The sequence below is a fragment of the Idiotropiscis lumnitzeri genome, unplaced genomic scaffold (genome assembly GCF_059441095.1).
Source record: "Idiotropiscis lumnitzeri isolate Australia: NSW breed Sydney's pygmy pipehorse unplaced genomic scaffold, RoL_Ilum_1.0 HiC_scaffold_26, whole genome shotgun sequence".
Lineage (NCBI taxonomy): Eukaryota > Metazoa > Chordata > Actinopteri > Syngnathiformes > Syngnathidae > Idiotropiscis > Idiotropiscis lumnitzeri.
This window is the reverse complement of record NW_028283564.1, coordinates 128,187-149,417: the sequence shown is the minus strand read 5'-3', so window position 1 is coordinate 149,417 and position 21,231 is coordinate 128,187.

Genomic DNA, 21,231 nt, shown 5'->3' with positions numbered 1-21,231 from the left:
AGTGGTCTCCTGGGCAGGAGGCATCTCGGGCCGAGACAAAAAGAGACTGGACAAACTGGTGAGGAGGGCCAGCTCTGTCCTGGGCTGCTCCCTGGACTCTGTGGACTCAGTGGGGGGCAGAAGGATGACGGCAAAACTGTCATCAATGCTGGACAAACCAGCCCACCCATTCAATGACACTCTGAGAACACTTTACAGCTCCTTCAGTGACAGACTTTTACACCCTCGCTGTACCAAAGAGAGATTTCGCCGCTCCTTCCTGCCAACTGCTGTCAGACTTTTTAACAAGAACATTGGGTCAGGCCTACAAACGGGAGGGCATTAGTGCAATTGTGCAGTCCTAGGATGCAATATTAACTACTACTGTACTTTCAGCCAAGGGTGTACTTAAATATTGACCAATGATGTATTTTGTTTACCATTACAGTATTCTTATTACAATACTTCTATCACTGTAGTATTTCTACCACTGCAGGATGTTCACTATTACAGTACTTTTATCATTGCAGTACTTTTATCATTGCAGTATTTTTCTATCATTGCGGTACTTTTACTATTACAGTACTTTTACCATTGCAGTACTTTTACCATTGCAGTACTTTCATCATTGCAGTATTTTTCTATCGTTGCAGTACTTTTACTATTACAGTACTTTTACCATTGCAGTATTTTCTATCATGCAGTACTTTTCTATCATTTCAGTACTCTTACCATTACAGTACTTTTATCATTGCAATATTTTTATGATTGCAGTATTTTCAATCATTCAGTAGTTTTTATCATTACAGCGTTTCCCCCTCCGTATAATGGACAAACATTAGGAGTGTTTCCTTACACTTAGATACGTTTATACTGTGTATATTTGCATGCTTTTTCTGAATGTCTGCTGCTAATGTTATACATTAACGGCTACATTACGCCGCCGACTCTGTGTGATCTATATCTTTGCTGCTGTAACACCTCAAATTTCCCCATTGTGGGACTAATAAAGGACATCTTATCTTATCTTATCTCTCCTACAACGAGGCAAGGGCCTCCACCAAGTCACCCCAGGGACAAGTTTTATTCCCTGATGGTCATCAAATTATGAGGATCTCATTCTACGCCGGAAGGGAGGAGGGGAATTTTTCCCTAATGTGAGGTTTTCGCTCCTCCACTGATGATCACACTGTTGTATGATTTCATTATGATGATCTGTCTTAAAGCCGTAAGGACATGATTTTTAAATCCACAACAGGGGGGAAATGTAAGATGGGCTGAGGATAGGTAATCAGTTTGTGTATTCATAATCATGTTTTTATACACTCATTAATGTTGAACACACACAGAGACACTTACTTGTTATTTTAACACACACACACACAGACACCGTATCCTGAAGATGTGTTTAGTTAAACTGACCTTGGGTTATGATTTTCTGCCTGCTGGAGTCCCTGGTGATTAGTTATTGATGCTTTAGTTAAACTGACCTTTATACCGTGAGTTATTGATGTTTTCTGTCTCTTGGTGATTAGTTGTTGATGCTTTTCTGTCTTCTGGTGATTAGTTATTGATGAGTTAGTTTCAATAAAAAGGCAGAACGGAGGGTGAGAGTCAGAGGGTGTGCGGGATTGAACTGGCAAGACGGCTGTTTCACCTCCTGGCTCCCTCTCCCATTCTGAATGGCACAAAACGAAAACTTTAGTAAGTTATTTCAGTCTAAAAAAGGCGTCAGGGCATTTTTAAACCGGACAGTAAGTCGCCACTGTCTTGGTTCCTTTTTGTGCCTTGACCCATACCGGAATTATTGAAAGGATGCAGTCCTATTTACAGGCCCCAGTGACACCCCAGGTTTCTGTTGTTTGTACGAGGGCGCTTAATAGGTACTGCTATTCACAATCGTCTTAGGCTGTTTCTTTGCAGAAGTTTATGGACAATGTGTAGTGCTGTAGGATGCAGTCTAGAGCATTCTTGACATTGAAGCTTTTGTTTCCAGCAACTGCTAATGCGACCGTGCATCAAACATGCAAAACACAGACCCTTGCTCCTCAAGAAGTCAATCTTATCCTTGTGATGCTTTCTCCTAAATTCCTTACCAATTGTGAGACTGTGTTGCTCTCCATTACAATTAGCACATGGTTTGGCAATAGCATCCACTGAAACAGGTTCTGCCTTTGGCGTGGTGGTTTTGTTGTTTTCCATCTTGGCGGGCACAATGACTGTTGTGAAGACTTTCTTTGATTTTGTTGTTTCTGTGTGTTGTGATTTTGTTTTCTGTTTTATAGAAATCTTTCGTGCTTGTCAACAAAGTCAACAAAATCCTTAAACTTCACTCTTCTATTTGTTCTTTCTTGGAGATTGCAGGCAAATTTTCTCCAAGATTCTATAAGTCTGTATGGAAGTTTGTTTGCCAATGCCTTTATATTAGCCATGTTGTCCAAGTCCTCCATGTAATTAACATCTGCCAATATGTTCGAACAGCCCATAAGGAATAATGTGAAAGACTGAAGTGCAACACCATCTTCAGACTTGATTGTTGGCCAATCCATGGCTTCCTTTAAATATGCTTCTGCTATCATGAAGTCATCACCATAAAACTCCTTCAAGATTTGTTTTGCTTTGGTATATCCTGTCAGAGGTTCCATATGGATGCAGCTCTTCACCAACTCATGTGGTTGTTCACTAGTATACTGCAGCTAAAATTGAAGATGATCACGGTTATCACTTGTACGGCCTTCAATCCCATGTTCAATGGCACCTATACAGGTTTTATAATGCAGAGGGTCGCCTGTAAAACGTAGGAATGGAAAGTTCGGGAAGAAGCGATGCTTTTTGACTCTTTGCTAAGTATTCTGCGACACTGGCTTGCTGTGAGATTGCGTGGCAAAGGCCATCAAGCACATGTCCCTGTTGTTCTCTACTTTCTGTCTGATGTGGAAATCTAGCCATTGGAATAGTCGAAGTGGGAGCATTTCAGGTCAACACTGCTTGTTGCTCTGATAGGCTGTGATGGTAATTGAATGTTTTTCCTTGTTTAAATTGTAACACACTCATCAGGAATGTGGATACCATCCTCCTGGGTATTTTCATATCTTCTCAAGACATCCAATTTAGCATCAGACTCAGGGAGTGCCGTTTGCATTGCATGCATTTCCTTCTTTGCTTTAATTGCAGCTTCTTCTTGCTCAAGTGCCAACCTTTGTTGTAAATCAGCAGCCTTTGCCTTTAAACATGCTCGTTCCATTTGAGCCTTTAATTTAATTGAAGACGTTGACAGAAGTGAGCTTCTGTCTGTTAGATTCTTTACTTCTACTTCTATGGGTGTAGTTAGTTGATGCAGATCTACTATCAGCAGGTGATATTTGTTTATTGCATCCTTCCTCTGCACGTTTCAAAACGTCCTTCTTCCATTGCTCACATTTCCATTAATTACATTTTTTGGATCAAACCAGTTATTTTGGTCATCGGCAAAATCCTCTTCAGTCTTTAAATTTTGCAGACCGGAATTGAGGTCCACAAATTCTTGCTCCATGCCGCTAAAGCAAACACGAACCTCAGTTTTTTACAGCGTCAACATTTGCATCATCCTCCATCAATTGTTCAATTTGACGTTGCATGGAGGTCAATTGAGCAAATTTGCAGCTGCGTGCCTGCATCCGTTTAGGCTTGTGATCTTCTACAGCTTTTCTCCGTCATTTTTAATGTCCGCTTTCCACTGTCTTGTTCCTCCATGTCAATCCACAATGAAGCAAACAAAAACGTCAAACTGACTGTAGCGTCTCAATTTGTAGGTCAGCCGAATGACGATCAAAGTTTTAAGCAGTTTACTCACGCACCTGTTAAGTCATTAATTTGATTGTCCAGTATTTCCTTCATGAGATATTGCAACACTTAGAAAAAGTGTACAGCGCCAGCAGACAATGAATTTTCAGCACTAAAAAAAACGAAACTTCATTAACAGCTAAACTAAACGTTTCCAATGTAAATTTCCACCTTTATATAGTGTAAAAAGACATCCTGATGCCTGGGCAGTCATTAATTTGATTGTCCAATATTTCCCTTATGAGATAATGCCTCTCATAGCAAATGTGTACAGCGCGAGCTGAAAATGCATTTACAGCACTAAAAAAACAAACTTTTATAACAGCTAAACCAAAACTGGGTTTAGCTAGTCAGTAAAACACTCTTTATAGTGTAGCAACGTTAGTAACGCTAAATTCTTACCTAGTTTATGAGACGAGTGCTGTACTTGACTATTTTTTGTAATTTATTATTATTATTTTTTTTTAATGCTTTATAGAGCAAATTGCACCTATGACAGTTGTTATTACCACAGAAGCCATCTCAAATGGTTGCAAACTCTGAGGGTGACTTTGAACCGGAAGTCCCGCCTCAATCGTCATCTGATTGACAGCGGAATCCTGGAGCCAGAGAAGAGAAAAGAATCAGACACGAAGTTGAAGAAGCGAAAAAAAATAAACATCGAATCTTAAAGTTCTCGCAACGAGGGTGACTGTTGGGGTCTGGAGAAGTGACCGGGAGATGGGGAGCCCCGTATTTTGGTCTTGGTAAGAGGGTAACTCACTTGATGTTGACGAGGGAACCTATGCCGCTATGCTATATACCGACGTGAGAAAACTACGGCCTGGGGGCCACATGCGGCCCGTTAAACGTTTTAATCCGGCCCGCCGAATTTGAAAAAAAAAAAAATAAACCTTGTTAATGTTTTATTTTCAAAATAGTGTGGTTTTTCAAAGACAAGCTTTTGTTCACTTTCATTTAAAATTAAATGTATTTTTTTTCTCAGATGAGATGAGGTTACCAAAACACTCCATCCATCTGCTCCTGGTCCAGCCCCTCTGTCAAATTTTAGAACCCATTGTGGCCCGCCAATAAAAAAGTTTTCCCACCCCTGCTATATACTATAAACTATGTTAATGTCGTCAGGCCATTATAGAGTATTTCTTCTGACATTTTGAAGGAGAAATAATACTCAACGTTTTATTTTTTTATGATGTTTGAGGCATTCTGACTGAAATACAGTTAAATTGAGGTTACCAGTAGTCATTTCCATTACCTGTAAATGTAAATTAGAATGTAACTTACTACAGTGAACCCTCGGTTATCGCGGTTAATGGGGACCGAGACCACCCGCGAAAACTGAAAATCCGCGAAGTAGCGGCGCACCTTCAAAAATGCTTAAAAAAAAAAAAGTGCGAAGTAGCGGCGCACCTTCAAAAATGCTTAAAAAAAAAAAGTGCGAAGTAGCGGCGCACCTTCAAAAATGCTTAAAAAAATAAATAAATAAAATAATATATATATATATATATATATATATATATATATACGGGTAGAGAGAGAGAGGGTGAAATTCATGTTATAACAAAAAAAAAAAATTATTAAAACATTTTTTTATTCCCCAGCCATTATTTTTGTATTTATTCAATTACTTCTTTTTGTATTTATTTAATTACTTCGACTTTTACCTGCTGGTACGCCGTCCGGTGTGCCCTGGCATTCTTCATTTATTTATTCATTTATTCATTCATAACTGACAGCCTCGCGCTCCGCTCATGCCCGGGCGGAAGGTGTTCCTCTTCGGCTTAACAACCACGCACGCCGGCCGGTCTCCTCCGGAGCTCTCGCACGGTCCCGAACGGAGCGAAATGTCGCCCCGCTAGTGCCCGGGCGGAAGTTGTTCCTCTTCGGCTTAACTGCCACGCACGCTGGCCGGAGCTCTGGTACGGTCCGAACCGCGCGAAACGTCGCCCCAAATCGTGCCCGGGGGAACGTGCTCTTCTTTGTCCACTCTCCTCTTCGCCCACGTTCTTCTTCGGCGCACGCCGGCCGTCTAACCACTCCAGCGCCCCGTCGTGCCGCTCGGCGAAACTACAATGCCCCCGAATATTTTTTAGACCCGCGAAGCACTGAACCCGCGAAAGGTGAACCGCGAAGTAGCGAGGGTTCACTGTATTGCAGCCAGATACCTATAAAATGTCATTTAATTTGCACTGTTTTGATCGCCACTGTTTTGCTCATTGAACAACAAATGAAAAGATGAATCATACACAGTGTTTGTAAAGATAATTGTCAATGTTTTATTAAATGAAATTCCAATGTAAAATTGTGTAATATTGTGTTATATAATGGGTCTACAACATACATTTCTCACAGACAAGTAGAGCTTTTTCTCATGAAATGTGTTGAAAAAAAACTAACATTTGAACATTGTTTTGCGTTACAACATCCGTGTTTACTGGTCATAAATTATTAACTTAAGTTTAATATACACTACACGAGCTGGGTAGCCACCACGCCTCAACCACCATAACAAGTTCGCTAACCCTTTAAGTCGAACGAGGTAGCTAACATATCGGGTTCAATTTGTACCAAAAATATGCTGTTGTGCCTTGTGTCTCTGTATATGTCGTCATGACGTGTCATTTGACAAAGCCTTGTGTCGATGTTAGTTGTCGATGTAACAGTCTATGTTAGATGTCAATGTATGTCTATGTTAGATCTCAATGTGTCGATGTTAGATGTCAATCTATGTGTCTATATTAGATGTGTTTATGTTAGATGTCTATGTAAATGTTTGTTAGATGTCGATGTGTGTAAGATGTCTATGTAAAGGTTGGTTAGATGTCGATGTCTATGTAAATGTTTATGATGGATGTCGATGTGTCTGTTAGATGTCCGTGTTTGTTAGATGTGATTGTAATGGTTTATGTTATAGACGTCAATGTAAGTGTCAATGTTAGATGCCCATGCATGTTTGTTAGATGTCGATATATGTGTCATTGTTACATTTCAACGTAAATGTTGTTCGTGCAAGTTTCCAGTCCTCCAGCCACGTGACATCATGCGCGTCAAAGTGATAACTCGTACATTTCACGGAGGGAAAAAAAACAGACACCATTGGTAGTTTTGACCGGGAAAAAAAAATCATTTATTTTTTTCGAACACCTCATGTCTCTTTCAGCGTAAGAATAAACATGACACGACCAAAATAAAATATAACAACACAGGCAAATATTTAAGGAGCACTCAAGAGATACACTTCAGCTCATTTAATCCCACCTATTTTTACTAACGCAAACCCTTCAATTCTAGCGCCCACAGAATAGTGTGCTATAATGCTATAAAAATATGGAGCCTTTACCTGACAGCGTTTGAATATAACTGAATTCCCGTTGCTCACGAAAAACTGAGAAACTAAGAACAAACATTTCAAGCACAAGCTTGACTTGACTTCAACAGTTCTATTTTTTCTTTTGTGACAGCTCAGACATCAAAATAATGCTTTCCTTCTATAAAATAAAAACAGCATGACAAAAGGTGCTGAAATAAACTATATACGGAAGTGCGTGAGTGACAGTGTGTGCATGTGTTTTTGCAACGCATGTGTACACCCCGCCATACAAATTACACAATTCGTTGGGTATGTGGTATACACTAAAACAATTGCCTTGGAGCAAGTGAACACAACACGTCTCACACTGTATACATGCTGTAGAAGGGCTGGGCGATATGACCTCAAATCAATATCGCGAGAAATCGAGCAATTTTACCTCGATAACGATAAATGCACGATAAATTCCCACGTGGACTAAAATCAAAATAAATGCAGGAATTGCATATTGACTGTTTTTTTTATTGACCAACTGGTACACTTTACTTTCAATGAAAAATAAAAGTACAAAAATCATTTGTATGAACATTCCAAATAGCTTGCAGGGTTCGCGGTTAACTTTAAAAACTGCTTGCCCATAGGGCAAGTGCCACTAAAATTTGCCTTGCCCGAGTGGCCAAATTACTTGCCCGACTTGGGCAAGTGACAATTTTTTTTCTCTAAGAATAAAATGTTTATGGTTGTAAAATGTGCGCCACAAATGTAAATAAACATATAATCTGATAAGCATAAATTAATCTTGTTTTCATCGTCAACCATGAAACCCTACTCACAAGAGCAAATGTATCATCCTGTGCAGTTATTGAAAATGTTAATTGTAGTTTTAATAATTAACAAATCTGCATGTTAAATTGGGAAAATGATATTACAGCAATCCAGATGATCAATTTTAAGTCCAGGAGAGCGTATTAATTGAGGAATCACATGAGTAAATTATGAGTGTGGCAAATTTGTGTATTCCTTTAAGACCAGTGCCTGTGGTGCTGCCTCCATAAGTTTCATAGCATATACAGAACACAGTCACTGACACTATGTCAGGTCACATCATGGAGCTAATGAATTAACAGCCAATAATCAAATATTACTCCCTTCCTTACTCACAACTGAATTGTCTACTTAAAAATATTCGAGCTATTTTAGTCATGTCAGAGGAATCCGAAATGTTCGGATTTGAACGAACTCGTCGCCAATTTTCGGCCAAAATATCGTAGGTTTTTGTTGTGTTTTTCAAACTTCAAATGAGGATGCTACGACAGCGAGTTCCAATACTGCGGGATTTATTGACGTCCACTTTAACTCGACATTCACTGAACTAACTGATCCCCGTAGCGCCCGCCCATTGCCCCCGATAAGGCCAATGGACCATACCAAAACATAAGGGGTTGTCTGGGTTAAACCATCACCATACAGTGCACACAAACAGATCACACCACCGTTTTCGTCAAAATTAAAGATATTTGGCTGCTTTAAAAAATGCTTGCCCGGTCGGGCAAGTTGCCCATAATTTTACCTTGCCCGTGGCCAAATTTCACTTGCCCCGGGCAATCGGGAAGCGGTTAACCGCGAACCCTGAGCTTGCTTTGCATGACTTGAACAATGTCACAAAGAAAAAGGGTACCTCTTGCGAAATCTTTTTCTGCAAATAGATTGCGCCAAAATGCTCTCATGATGTAAATAATGGCAAATAAAAAAACGCTAAATAAAATGAAAGAAAATGTCAATGCAAGCCAAATAAACAAGTGGGTATTATCGGGGAAAATGTGCCGTCTCGAGTACTCTGCTGCGCAGTCGCCACTTGTCATCTATGTAATGCACAGTTAGGCTCAATCAGGGATCCATGTTGCGACCCGACCACAAGTCGGATGTAGATGCAAAATGCTTGACATGTCTAAGCTCCCGGCCCGATGTAGTCCATATCGGGAAATACGGCTTTCATGAAGCGTTTAAATCCTGTGCGCGCCACGTAACTAGAGGAGCTTTATCTTTAGCTATGTGCTAGGCTATCGCGTCCACCTCTGAGACGTTCTCTCGTATGGTGTCGCCTCCGTTCATGGGCTGTTGTCACTTGTCGAACCTTGCTTCTCACTTTGAACTTTCAGCACAGCATGGTTGTGTTGTGGGTGGTGAGAAAGCTTCTGGATTTGAATCGCCAGCAACGAGAGCGACAGACGGGTGGAGTCACATGACTAGAGGCGCTGTAGCGGTCTTAAAGGGGCATGAACATTGCCGCAGACAAAAGGCTTTTCTTTTTTTATTCATCGAATTTACCGACATGGGCAAAATGATTTCGGTCATTGTAATAAATTTCGGTAACGGTAAATTTTCGGTTTATCGCCCAGCCCTATGCTGTAGCATGGCTTTTTTTGCCGTGGGTGTCAAATATTTTACTTTGTTTTCAGAGTGCTTACAGACCTCTTGGTTTTGCCTCAAAATAATTGTCTGCAAAGCAGTCTGTGCCATCCGCATCATTGATGTGCAGGAGTAGCTTGTTGGTAATAAATAGCTGCAAGAAGTCCGCTGTTTGCCGCAGCATCCAGTGGTCCAGCGCTCGCAGTGAAAGTCTTGTCTGGCAGCCCGAACCATCCCCAAACATTTCGAGATGCACGCCCACTAAATTCCAGAAATATAAACATGGACAAACTTGACATTCTTCCAGATTCTGTCTCTTTGCATTGTTTTGAAGTTACTCCTGCAACTTTTCCACTTCTTCGATCCTCCCCATTGTCTGAAAAAGAAGTGTATATTTTGATTTGAAATAATGACCTCAACATACCAATACATTTGTTTATCATCTGAACTGGATTATTTTGAAACAACATTTGGGTTGGACATCTGGGATTTGTTGTTGTGTATATTCAGAGTAATCCTTTTCTTGTATATAGCTAAAGCAATAGTCGCTGGCCTTGAAAATGGGTACAAGACTTGACCAAATTAAGATGCCATAAGGTCTAATTTGCCCCTTCTCTACCACAACTGATTTAGAGGCCATTAGTAACAGATTTGAGAAGACCACTTTTAAAGATATGAAGCCAGAGCTCGGCACCGGACCCATTTTAATTATTTATTATAATTTTAATGTATTATTGAGCAAATGACACAATATGTCAGTAGTGATTACCACAGAAGTCATGTCAAAATAGTGCAAATTCTGAGGTCGACTTCAAATCAGACAGGCGGAGACGAGCGCCAGAGAAGAGATGAGAATCAGAAGAGATGTTGAAGAAGCTAATAACAAAAAAAACAAAAAAACACATCAAATCTCCATGTAGTAGCAACGGGGATGGCTCATGGGGTCAGGAGAAGTGAGCGGGAGATGGGGAGTATGAGGTGCCGTTGGGGACAAAAATCAGGAATCGCTTCACACTTCTGAAATGTACTCTTACACACCAGTGAAATTGTTGTTGCTCATGCATACTTATGAAACGCTATCATACATACGAGTGAAACGCTCTCATACACACTAGTGAAATAGTTGTTGCTCATACACTCGTCAAATGCGCTCATACACATAGGTGAAACATTCTCATACACACCAGTGAAAGGCGCTCAGGCACAATTGTGAAATTATTGTTATTCATAAATACAACTGAAACATGCTCATGCCCATACACGAGTGAAATGCTTTCATACAAACACCCACACTGTTGAAAATGCTGTCATGAACACAAGATCGCTTACAAATACTAAAATGTAAAAATTAATCATTTATTTAGCAGGGATGCATGGTGGGCGACTTGTTAGCACGATGGTCTCACAATGCAGAGGTCGCGGGATTGATTCCGGCTTTCCTGTTTGGAGTTTGCATGTTTCCCACACGCCTGCGTGGGTTCTCCGGTTTCCTCCCACATTCCAAACACATGCATGGCAGGTTGTTTGGACACCCTAAATTGGTGTGAGTGTGAGCGCGGATGGTTGTTTGTCTTTGTGTGACCTGCGATTGGCTGGCAACCAGTTTAGGGTGTACCCCACCTACTGCCCCAAGATAGCTGGGATAGGCTCCAGCACCCCCCGCAACCCTTGTGAGGAGAAGCCGTACAGATAATGGATGGTGGGATGGCATTCATAATGGACGGCCGCCACGGTGGGCGACTTGTGAGCACGATGGTCTCACAATGCAGAGGTTGTGGGATCGATTCCGGCTCCGGCCTTCCTGTGTAGAGTTTGCATGTTCTCCCAAGCCTGCGTAGTTTTCTCTGAGTTCGCCAGTTTCCTCGCACATTGCAAAAACATGCATCCATTTACTCTGATGCCAATGTTTTCTGTACCTTATGGCAGATTTTTCTCTTTGCCGAAGACTATTAGCACTTGTAGAGCGAGGACCTGTGCCATAGTCGTCAACTGCACCCTAAAATCTGATCATTTTGTATTTTAGACATTACACACTACACAGTTAAAGATGGTCCAAAAAAGAAAAATGGATTAATGTATTTCAACTTACATAATACTCTTTAAAGAGCTGACCAGCTCATTCCCAGAGGTACGTATTGGGGCGTATTGGTCGTCTTTACAGAAGACTCCAGGAGGTAACTCAGGTTTGACCTTCAGCCACAACAGAGTGTTGGGTGTGAGTGCTTCCAAGTCGTTGAGGTCGGAAGATGTCCTTGTGATAGGCCTGCTGTTTATAACTGCTTCAGCCTCACCAAGCAAGGTATATTGACTTTCTTCACCCGAAATTTGTTCTTTTACAGTGACATTCAGGATTTTTCTCACAGACCAAATAAGTCGCTCACAGCTTCCTCCGTGGTGGGAACCTGCTGGGGGATTGCTATGCCACTGAATACCTTTTTGCAGCAAGTGTTTCTCGATTTACTTAGTGTTCCATTCTTTGATTGATTTCTTCATTTCACTGTCAGCTGATCTAAAGTTGGTTCCGTTATCAGAATACATCTCTCTCACTTGTCCTCTTCTGACAAGAAATCTTCGGATTGCGTTGAGACAAGCATCTGTGTCACGTGAAGATGCAATTTCCAGATGTACGGCTCGTACAGCGAGACATGTAAAAATCACGCCGTATCTCTTTACTTGTCCTCTAACCCTACTTACTTAGAATGGACCAAAATAATCAACGCCAATTCTCTTGAAAGGCGGATCGTCAGGTAGCACTCTTCTGATGACTCTAGCAGCTCGAGGTATCCAAAACTGTTGATGCATTTACAGCACTAAAAAACCAAACTTTTATAACAGCTAAACCAAACGTTTCCAATGTAAATTTCCACCTTTATATAGTGTAGAAAGGCATCCTGAAGCCTGGAAAGTCATTAATTTGATTGTCCAGTATTTCCTTCATGAGATATTGCAACACTTAGAAAAAGTGTACAGCGCCAGCAGACAATGAATTTTCAGCACTAAAAAAAAACGAAACTTCATTAACAGCTAAACCAAACGTTTCCAATGTAAATTTCCACCTTTATATAGTGTAGAAAGGCATCCTGAAGCCTGGAAAGTCATTAATTTGATTGTCCAGTATTTCCTTCATGAGATATTGCAACACTTAGAAAAAGTGTACAGCGCCAGCAGACAATGAATTTTCAGCACTAAAAAAACGAAACTTCATTAACAGCTAAACCAAACGTTTCCAATGTAAATTTCCACATTTATAGAGCGTAAAAAGGCATCCTGAAGCCTGGGAAGTCATTAATTTGATTGTCCAGTATTTCCCTTATGAGATAATGCCTCACATGGCTGCCACGATGGCCGAGTGGTCTAAGGCGCCGCGTTCAGGACCCAGTCTCCCCAGGAGGCCTGGGTTCGAATCTCGAATTTTTTTCGGCTGCCAGGATGGCCGAGTGGTCTAAGGCGCCGCGTTCCGGACCCAGTCTCCCCAGGAGGCCTGGGTTCGAATCTCGAATTTCCCCATTGTGGGACTAATAAAGGCATTATTATTGCTGCCAGGATGGCCGAGTGGTCTAAGGCGCCGCGTTCAGGACCCAGTCTCCCCAGGAGGCCTGGGTTCGAATCTCGAATTTCCCCATTGTGGGACTAATAAAGGCATTATTATTATTAGATTAGCCATCATGTGGTTCCTTCCAGCGTGAGCTGTAATCTCATGAATGTATCTCAGGACTAGCTTTGTGTTATGTGAATCCTTGGCAAGATGGCTTGCTGTTTTGCTGTTTCAGGCATGGCTGCGTGGCTCAACTGTCCACCAACCCTCATGACACCATCTTGAAGTACTATATTGAACTTGTAAAGTGGGCTACTTTTCTTCACCCTTTTTTGTTTTTCAAATATGGCTAAATCTTTTTTGAAACTTCGCCTTTGACAGTATTTCACAAGTTCTCTTTCTGCTTTATCCAAGTCGTCGCAGGTCAAATACTTTCCTTTGACAGTTCTCTTGAATAAATTCATCTTGCCTTCTTCACCTAATGTGATTAACTCCTTTCTATTTTCCTTTACTCTGTCAGTAAGTCTTTCAGCTTTAGAAACCAGGCTACGGCCTGCTTCAATGCTGTCCAAGACGAATAATGGTTCATCCACTGGCCCAGAGAATCTTTGGGCTACAGTGACTGAATTACATGCACTTGAGTCACTCATTTGACCTCCTGGTCATTAATTGGTAATTTGAAGTGGTTTTTGTGTTTAACTAAATTCCTGGACACTGCCTGATTTTTTTCAGAGCTGTACAACCACTAGAAAGGGTGGTTCCCACAATGTGAGTTTTGCTCAGGTGGCCCAACAATGTCACAAAAACAAGTAGGGGGGTGTGTGTGTGTTTGTATGTATAAGCTACATGTTGGGGACCAACATCGGACAGCACACCCACTGTAAGGGACCAAAATTTTTGTGGGGACCAAAAATCTGGGCCCCACAAAAAAGAGCATTGAATTCAGTGATAAGAAGCTCAGGGGGAGGTCCTGTCAAAGTTTCAGGGCTTCCCAGGAAGGTCACAAAAACAAGACGAGTGTGCTAGAAATGTGTGTGCGGAAAAATTACTCAGGATCGCTGTCTAGTGGTCGGTCCCGGTACTGCACTTACGCACACTTCACACACTCGGCTGGTCTGCGCATGTGCAGGACAGTCTGCTTTATGTCAGGCAGCCACCCTCCCCTCCCCCACAGCCCAACCCGAAAAATTGAGATGTTAGTTAAGTATTTATTCCTATTATTGAGTGAGATTACATATTTTTACTTGGCAGCTGGCACAACAGCTAAGCTTGGAGCACAGTTATTGCAAAATAAAATAAATAAACAGTAACAACAATAACGATTGTTAATATTGTTATACTTTATAGCGTAACCTATTTATACTAATTTTCTGTATGCAATTTCAAGTGCAACTAATATAGTTGTGCATATAGATAGCCACCAAACTCCATACATTAGATAAAAATAAGAGCCACGATGTTAACCAATTAACAGTTCAAGAAAAAAGCAGACATCCAAGAACTTGCTTTGTTACTTTTGCGTGGCCAGAACTACAAACCCCAAAGCAGAGCAAACCCAAAACATCAGAGAAAGTACAATACTTTTGTCAAGGAGTGGTGCTGCTGCTTTGCGATCGCTGCCACCATAGTGAACGCGCTCCCACATTCGTGCACATGCCACACACCTGTTTTCCACGTCCTGTCAGTCCACTCCGTCGGTCCGCATTTATTTCGTTGGTCAGCCATCACGGTTGGGTGCGCACTAGATCGCTGTTAAACCATCTTCTACGCCACAGTCCTCGTGTTCAACAAACATTTCTCCCGAATTCGCCTACCATGCACAACTCTCCACTTTCAAACCGAGCGCCGCTGTTACTTCCGGGTTTTTAGCGCCAAGCACTTGACGCTAGCGTGTGACGTCATGGCGAAATACTAGGTTTTAAAATAAAAATTTTCTTTTTTTTGTACAGTCTAAGTGCATGGGGTTATGATAGATCGAATGAGTATACCTTTATGTACTCACTAACATTTATGTTGATCATAAAATGTTGTTTTGATGAAGAAAACTGTTATTTTTTAGAATCAATTGGCTTAGGGCACTTGGGCAAACTACGGCCCGGGGGCCACTTGTGGCCCGTTAAACGTTTCAATCCAGCCCCCCAAACTTGAAAAAAATTAAATGAATAAGCCTTGTTAATGGTTTATTTTCTAAATACTGTGGTTTTTCAAAGACATATATATTGTTGTAATGCTTTTGTTCACTTTCGTTTAAAATTAAATGTATTTTAGGACTCATTGTGCCCCCCCCCTCCCAATCAAAAAGTTTGCCCATCCCTGGCATAGTGGATGGGCCGAGGAGTTTAAAAGGCACACATCATGCATTTTTCAGTCAGTTTTAGCCAGGGCTTGGTATGGGGAAGACCAGCTGGTTTACATGTAATCATTAAATTTTCCCAAGTTTTATTTAAGTTAATTGGACAAAACAAAAAAAACGCAATATTCTTCTGCCAGAGAGTATGTAATATTCTTCTGCCATTTTATTGTAGAGGGCCATTTTGAGCCCCTAACAATATTATTCAACCAAGAGATCATGAGTCGTCGCCCACTTACTTTCTGAAGTCAGCTGGGATGTCACGGCTGTGACCCTCGTGAGGATAAAGTGGTTCAGATGGAAAAGTAGGACTAAGGGCTTTTTCTCAGGTTTCCATGCGCAAATCCATGTATATTAGGTTAATTGGAGACTCTAAATTCTCTACTCATCAAATGACATTCGTGACCCTGATGGATAGATAAAATAGATTATTAATCTGCCATGGGAAGTCCAAGGTGTCTGGTAGAAAGAAATGCATTCATACACTCATTACACAGTCAACCAAGCAAAGACACAAAGCCTAGGGCAGGGGCGGGCAAACTTTTTGATTGGAGGACCACAATGGGTTCTAAAATATGACAGAGGGGCCGGACCAGGAGCAGATGGATGGAGTGTTTTGGAAACCTCACCTCATCTGAGAAAAAAAATACATTTAATTTTAAATGAAAGTGAATAAAAGCATTCCAACAATAATATTTGTCTTTGAAAACCACAGTGTTTAGAAAATAAAACATTAACAAGGTTTATTCATTAAATTTTTTTCAAGTTCGGCGGCCCGGATTAAAACTTAACGGGCCGCATGTGGCCCCCGGGCCGTAGTTTGCCCTCGCCTGGCCTAGGGCATAAACACATACATGTAATATCCAATCCGCTTATTCTCACAAGGATAGCGTGCTGGAGCCTACCCAGCTGTCAACGGACAGTAGGCGGGGCACACCCTGAAGTGGTTGCCAGCCAATCGCAGGGCACGCAAAGACGAACAACCATCTGCGCTCAAACTCACTCACAAATGCAACCTCCACACAGGAAAGCTGGGTCCCGGGATCGAACCCTGCACCTTGGGACTGCGAGCCGGATGTCCTAACCAGTCTTAACTCATTAAATACCAGCCATTTTCACTGGAGCAACCCGCTCAATCCCAGCGTTTTCCTGGGTTTTGACTAATATTGCAAGGCCCACAGAATATAGTATTCTAATGCTATATAGACATGGAGCACACCCGAAGAAAGATGAGCCTCTCTTCTTTCAACAGAAAAAAAATGTTTGTTCCTATCTTTTTCCATTCTTGAGCAATCAGCATTTGAAAATAGCTAAATTTCATGAAAACTCCAATCCCTGGGGAAAAAACTGAGAAAATGAGCTTTGTAAACTGATGCATTTTGACCATAATTTGAATTTTGACACTATTATTTATGGCTTTTATGACACCTCTAACATCTAAATAATGCATGCCTTCTATAAAATAACAAAAAAAAGCACAAAAAATGTTTTTGATAAAATAAATTTATTTGCACATAACACTAAACGACTGAACTGTTGAACTATGTACAAAAATGAAATACATCAGTGTCATACATACTTTTTTTTTGTGTGATATAAAATAAAACAGTTGCCTTGATGCAAGGGCACACAACATAGTTCACACCACATTCTTGTTTCACTCCGTTTGCCTTTGCGCAAACAGACCCGACACTTTCGTTGTGGTCTGGCTTTGCTGGTCCGTGGAAAATAGGCGAGCTTGTGTTTGTCCACTGGGGTTTGTGTGAAAATAATTGTCTGGGAAGTGATTGCTGGCATCCGCGATGTGCTGCAGAAGCTCATCCGTGAGAAACAGCTGCAGGAAATCAGCTGGCTCCTCAGACTCCAAATGGGCAGCGGCATTCAGTGGTCCAGGGGTTGCTGTAAAGTCGATTTTCCTCGGTTGCCATCCAGTGTGACGCCATCCGGAACCACTGCTTCCTGATGCACAACCTGTAAATTACAGAAATATAAACAATTGGAAATATATATTTATTGCTGCATTTTATTGCTGGCGTGTGAAGTTTCATATTATAATTTACCTTTCTTTACACCAACAAGACGAGGAGGAACTTTCTTGCCGCGGGATGCACAATCTGTGAATTTTAGAAAGTATGCATGATTACCACACCATTCAGTATTGTTGTTTCCTCGTCGGGGAGGAGATGCGCTCGCGCGTAACTGCACATTTACGCGACATTTTCTGCCCGCAAGATGCATGATATGTACAATAAAAGCATGAGGGCTAAAACCACATGTTCAATGGTAACTTGCGAGCGTTTACTTCCTCGTCGGCGAGGACTTACGCTCGCGTGTAATTGTGCAATAGGCGCCCGGACGAGAAAGTCAGCGAGCAAGCTTGCGTCTAACTGCACATTTACGCGACATTTTCTGCCCGCAAGATGCATGATATGTACAATAAAAGCATGAGGGCTAAAACCACATGTTTAATGGTAACTTGCGAGCGTTTACTTCCTCGTCGGCGAGGACTTACGCTCGCGTGTAATTGTGCAATAGAGGCGGCCGGACGAGGAAGTCAGCGAGCAAGCTCGCTTCTAACTGCACATTTACGCGACATTTTCTGCCCGCAAGATGCATGATATGTACAATAAAAGCATGAGGGGTAAAACCACATGTTCAATGGTAACTTGCGAGCGCTTACCTCCTCGTTCGGGGGGATCTGGTGAGGACTCTCAGCTGCTTTGGCTATTGTCCGAAGGCAGGCGATGCAGGCCGCAAGGCACGCGCACCCTCTTTAGACGCCGTTTTGTTGTGACGACGACGAAGCGTCATCCTCTCAACCAAAGCGTCTCCATCGCCTTGATGCTTTTAGGAAGCTTTTTTTTACAAAAAAGCATTCCTCGATCGTCATTTGCTTGGAGGATTTCATTGCTAACGCTACTAATGCGACTGCTGCTAGTGCTGCCGATGCTGCTGCTACCCACGCTGCTCTCCACACTTATAAGTCCACCCCAGGATCCCGCCCCCCCATTTGTACCTCTGGCGCAGATTCAAGGCGGATCTTTTGCACCTCTGCCCCCTGCTGGGTGATTTTTACATGATTCACAATGCGGACAAGGCTGATTCTCAGTCAGAGGTTGCATCAGACCCTTATGTACACTATGACGTAAAAAAGACAGGAAACGTACTTATACGTCTTTGGTAGAGGGCGCCATTGCATTAAAAGACGTCTTTGTACGTCTAAGGGAGTAAATGAGTTGAACAAAGTACAGGGTCCTTCACCTGACTACAGATGATCTTCTGGGGACTTTATTTGGTTTTAATCACTTTTGGGGTCTGTATCTATGCACACTCCCTGGTTTTGCTACCTTCCCGGGTACCACATACACACTGCTTAGTTTCTCTGCCTTCGTGGGTACCACATACATATTGCTTGGTTTCTCTGCCTTCCTGGGTACGACATACACACTGCCTGGTTTTGCTACCTTCCTGGGTACCAGTCACACAAACGTCAGACGACTCAGCACATACCGACTGTCTCAGCACTACACACTTTCACTCCAAGGCAGTGCTGTGAACCAACTTACTGACAAGAGGTAGTATTTAGAATTTTAAAAAGTGCTTGAAAGGTTTTGTTCATGTAAAACCAACAGATTATGACATTATTATTATTATTTAAATCAGTATTAAACAGCATCAGCATAGGTTAAAGATATTATACAGACTATATACGATAAAAAAATACTAAACCACCCTTGCTTTTCCGTCATTTCTTGTATAAGTTAACACACAGATGTATAACATTTGTTTATACAAATATAACGATTAAAAAGTAGCTGATTAGAGTTTTAATTTTGTATTCATTAATCTGTAATAAAAATGGACATATTTTGGTTAATAAAATTAACAAGAAATAAAAGTAAAGGGTGTTCTAATACTTTTTTCAAGATTGTCCTAACATACATTTAATGTTTACAGTATATGTCTTCGGAAGAAGGGCAGCATTAGATTTTTTTTTTGTTCTCTCTCTTTGACTTCTGAATTTGAATTTCTGTCACAGATGTGCTTGAATTCTATTTTGGATGATTTGTGTTAAACTGCACAAATATTTGAAGAGCCATAGAATTCAAGAATCACACCAGTGCTGCTACTCCTCCGAACGGGTGAACGCCCTTGATTAACAACCTGCGTTGAGGTGGCTTTTGAGATTCGTGGTGTGGGAGAAAAATCTCTGAAGGCATTCTTAGACTTCAAGAGAGGGTCCACAATTTTCAAAGATTCACTTCCGTCTGAATCAGAGGCCTCACTTGTATCCGGAATATATTCATCTCCACTGTCATCTGAGTTGGAGTAATAATGCTTATCCATTCCAAAGTCAGCCTGTTTTTTTAATCTAAAAAACAACAACAACAACGAAATATAAAGGATAGAAGGCAGGAGACCAATAAAATATATGCAATTTGCTTGTAAGATTCCCTGAAATCTATATGGGTTGTTTACCTGTATACTTTTGGTCCTCCTGAGCCTTGGGATAGTAATATGGTCTGGGTCTGAGGCACAAAGTTCAGGGGCAGGATTTGACAATGATTCGTCAGAATCTGTGTCGTTATTCCAAGGAAGATTCAGCCCATATTTTTTGTCCAAGGGAGGAGACTGGGTTGCATCAGAGTCCAAGAGAAAATTGAGAACCCATTAAATACTTAATCCCCAGAGGAATCTGCACAGAAAAAGGTCTTAATTCTATTTGAAAAAAAAAAAAAACTAAAATATTGATGAATGATATTATGACAAAATAATGTAATAACAAAATTAGAATGATTTTAGGAAATTATTTGCAAAACCAAAACATTGTGGTACGATAATAATGCATATAATTATTCTACGCAGCTATATTTAACAAAAACACTTAATTGACCGTAACAAAAAGCTCCCGGGAGGAAAACTACATTAAATGTTTTTTTAACAGGGCAGTGAAAATATTGGAAAATAAAAAAAATAATGAATAAAATAATATGAAAAAAGAATTCAATGTGTATCGATGGACCCATATGAAATACTTATATCGCTATGTACTTATCAGCCATATCGCCCAGCCCAATATGTAACTGCAACGTCAAAACCTCGGGCCATAACAGGATTGTAACATGGGATGCATATCTTCATTCCTAAATTTGTAGATCCCGAGGAGGCTGCTCAATGGTCCTGGTAATGTAAACCTCAACCAATTCGGTCACAGCCAATGTTCTCCATCCTTGTTAAGAAGTTTTGAAATGATTTAATAGATATACTATTGCAAACTATACCAGAATTTTATACATTTTAAACTTTTGATCACAATTTTACCTATTTTCTAAAAATCTGAAGAATCCACATGCCAAATCACCTGCTGTGGACACATAGGTTCTGTTCTGACAGATAATTCAGTTACAGGTTGTGTACTTAAAGCCAATAAGAGGGCAATGCAGCAGTCGACAGCCTGACGAAAGCTTAAGTCTCCCAATGAGAGAACTGTAGTGGCTGGTAGGTTCTTAGATTGTAACATAGTAAAGACATACACTACGCATAACTGTATATCATATGATGATGAGGGAAAATATTATTAGCTACGATTTATGTCCAGATATATTAGAAAACTTGTCCAACCAGCACAGGTCTATCTAACTGTAATTTTAACATCTCAAGACACGACAGGATGACCACATGATACGCATACCTCCTTTTCAGAGTCTGTCAAACCTTGAGAAGGCTGCTTCGATGTTCTGGTGGCATCAACCTCAGCCGATTCAGTCATTGTCGGTTGTCCTCCATCCTAATGAACAAGTTGAATATTAATTTAATGAATTAAAA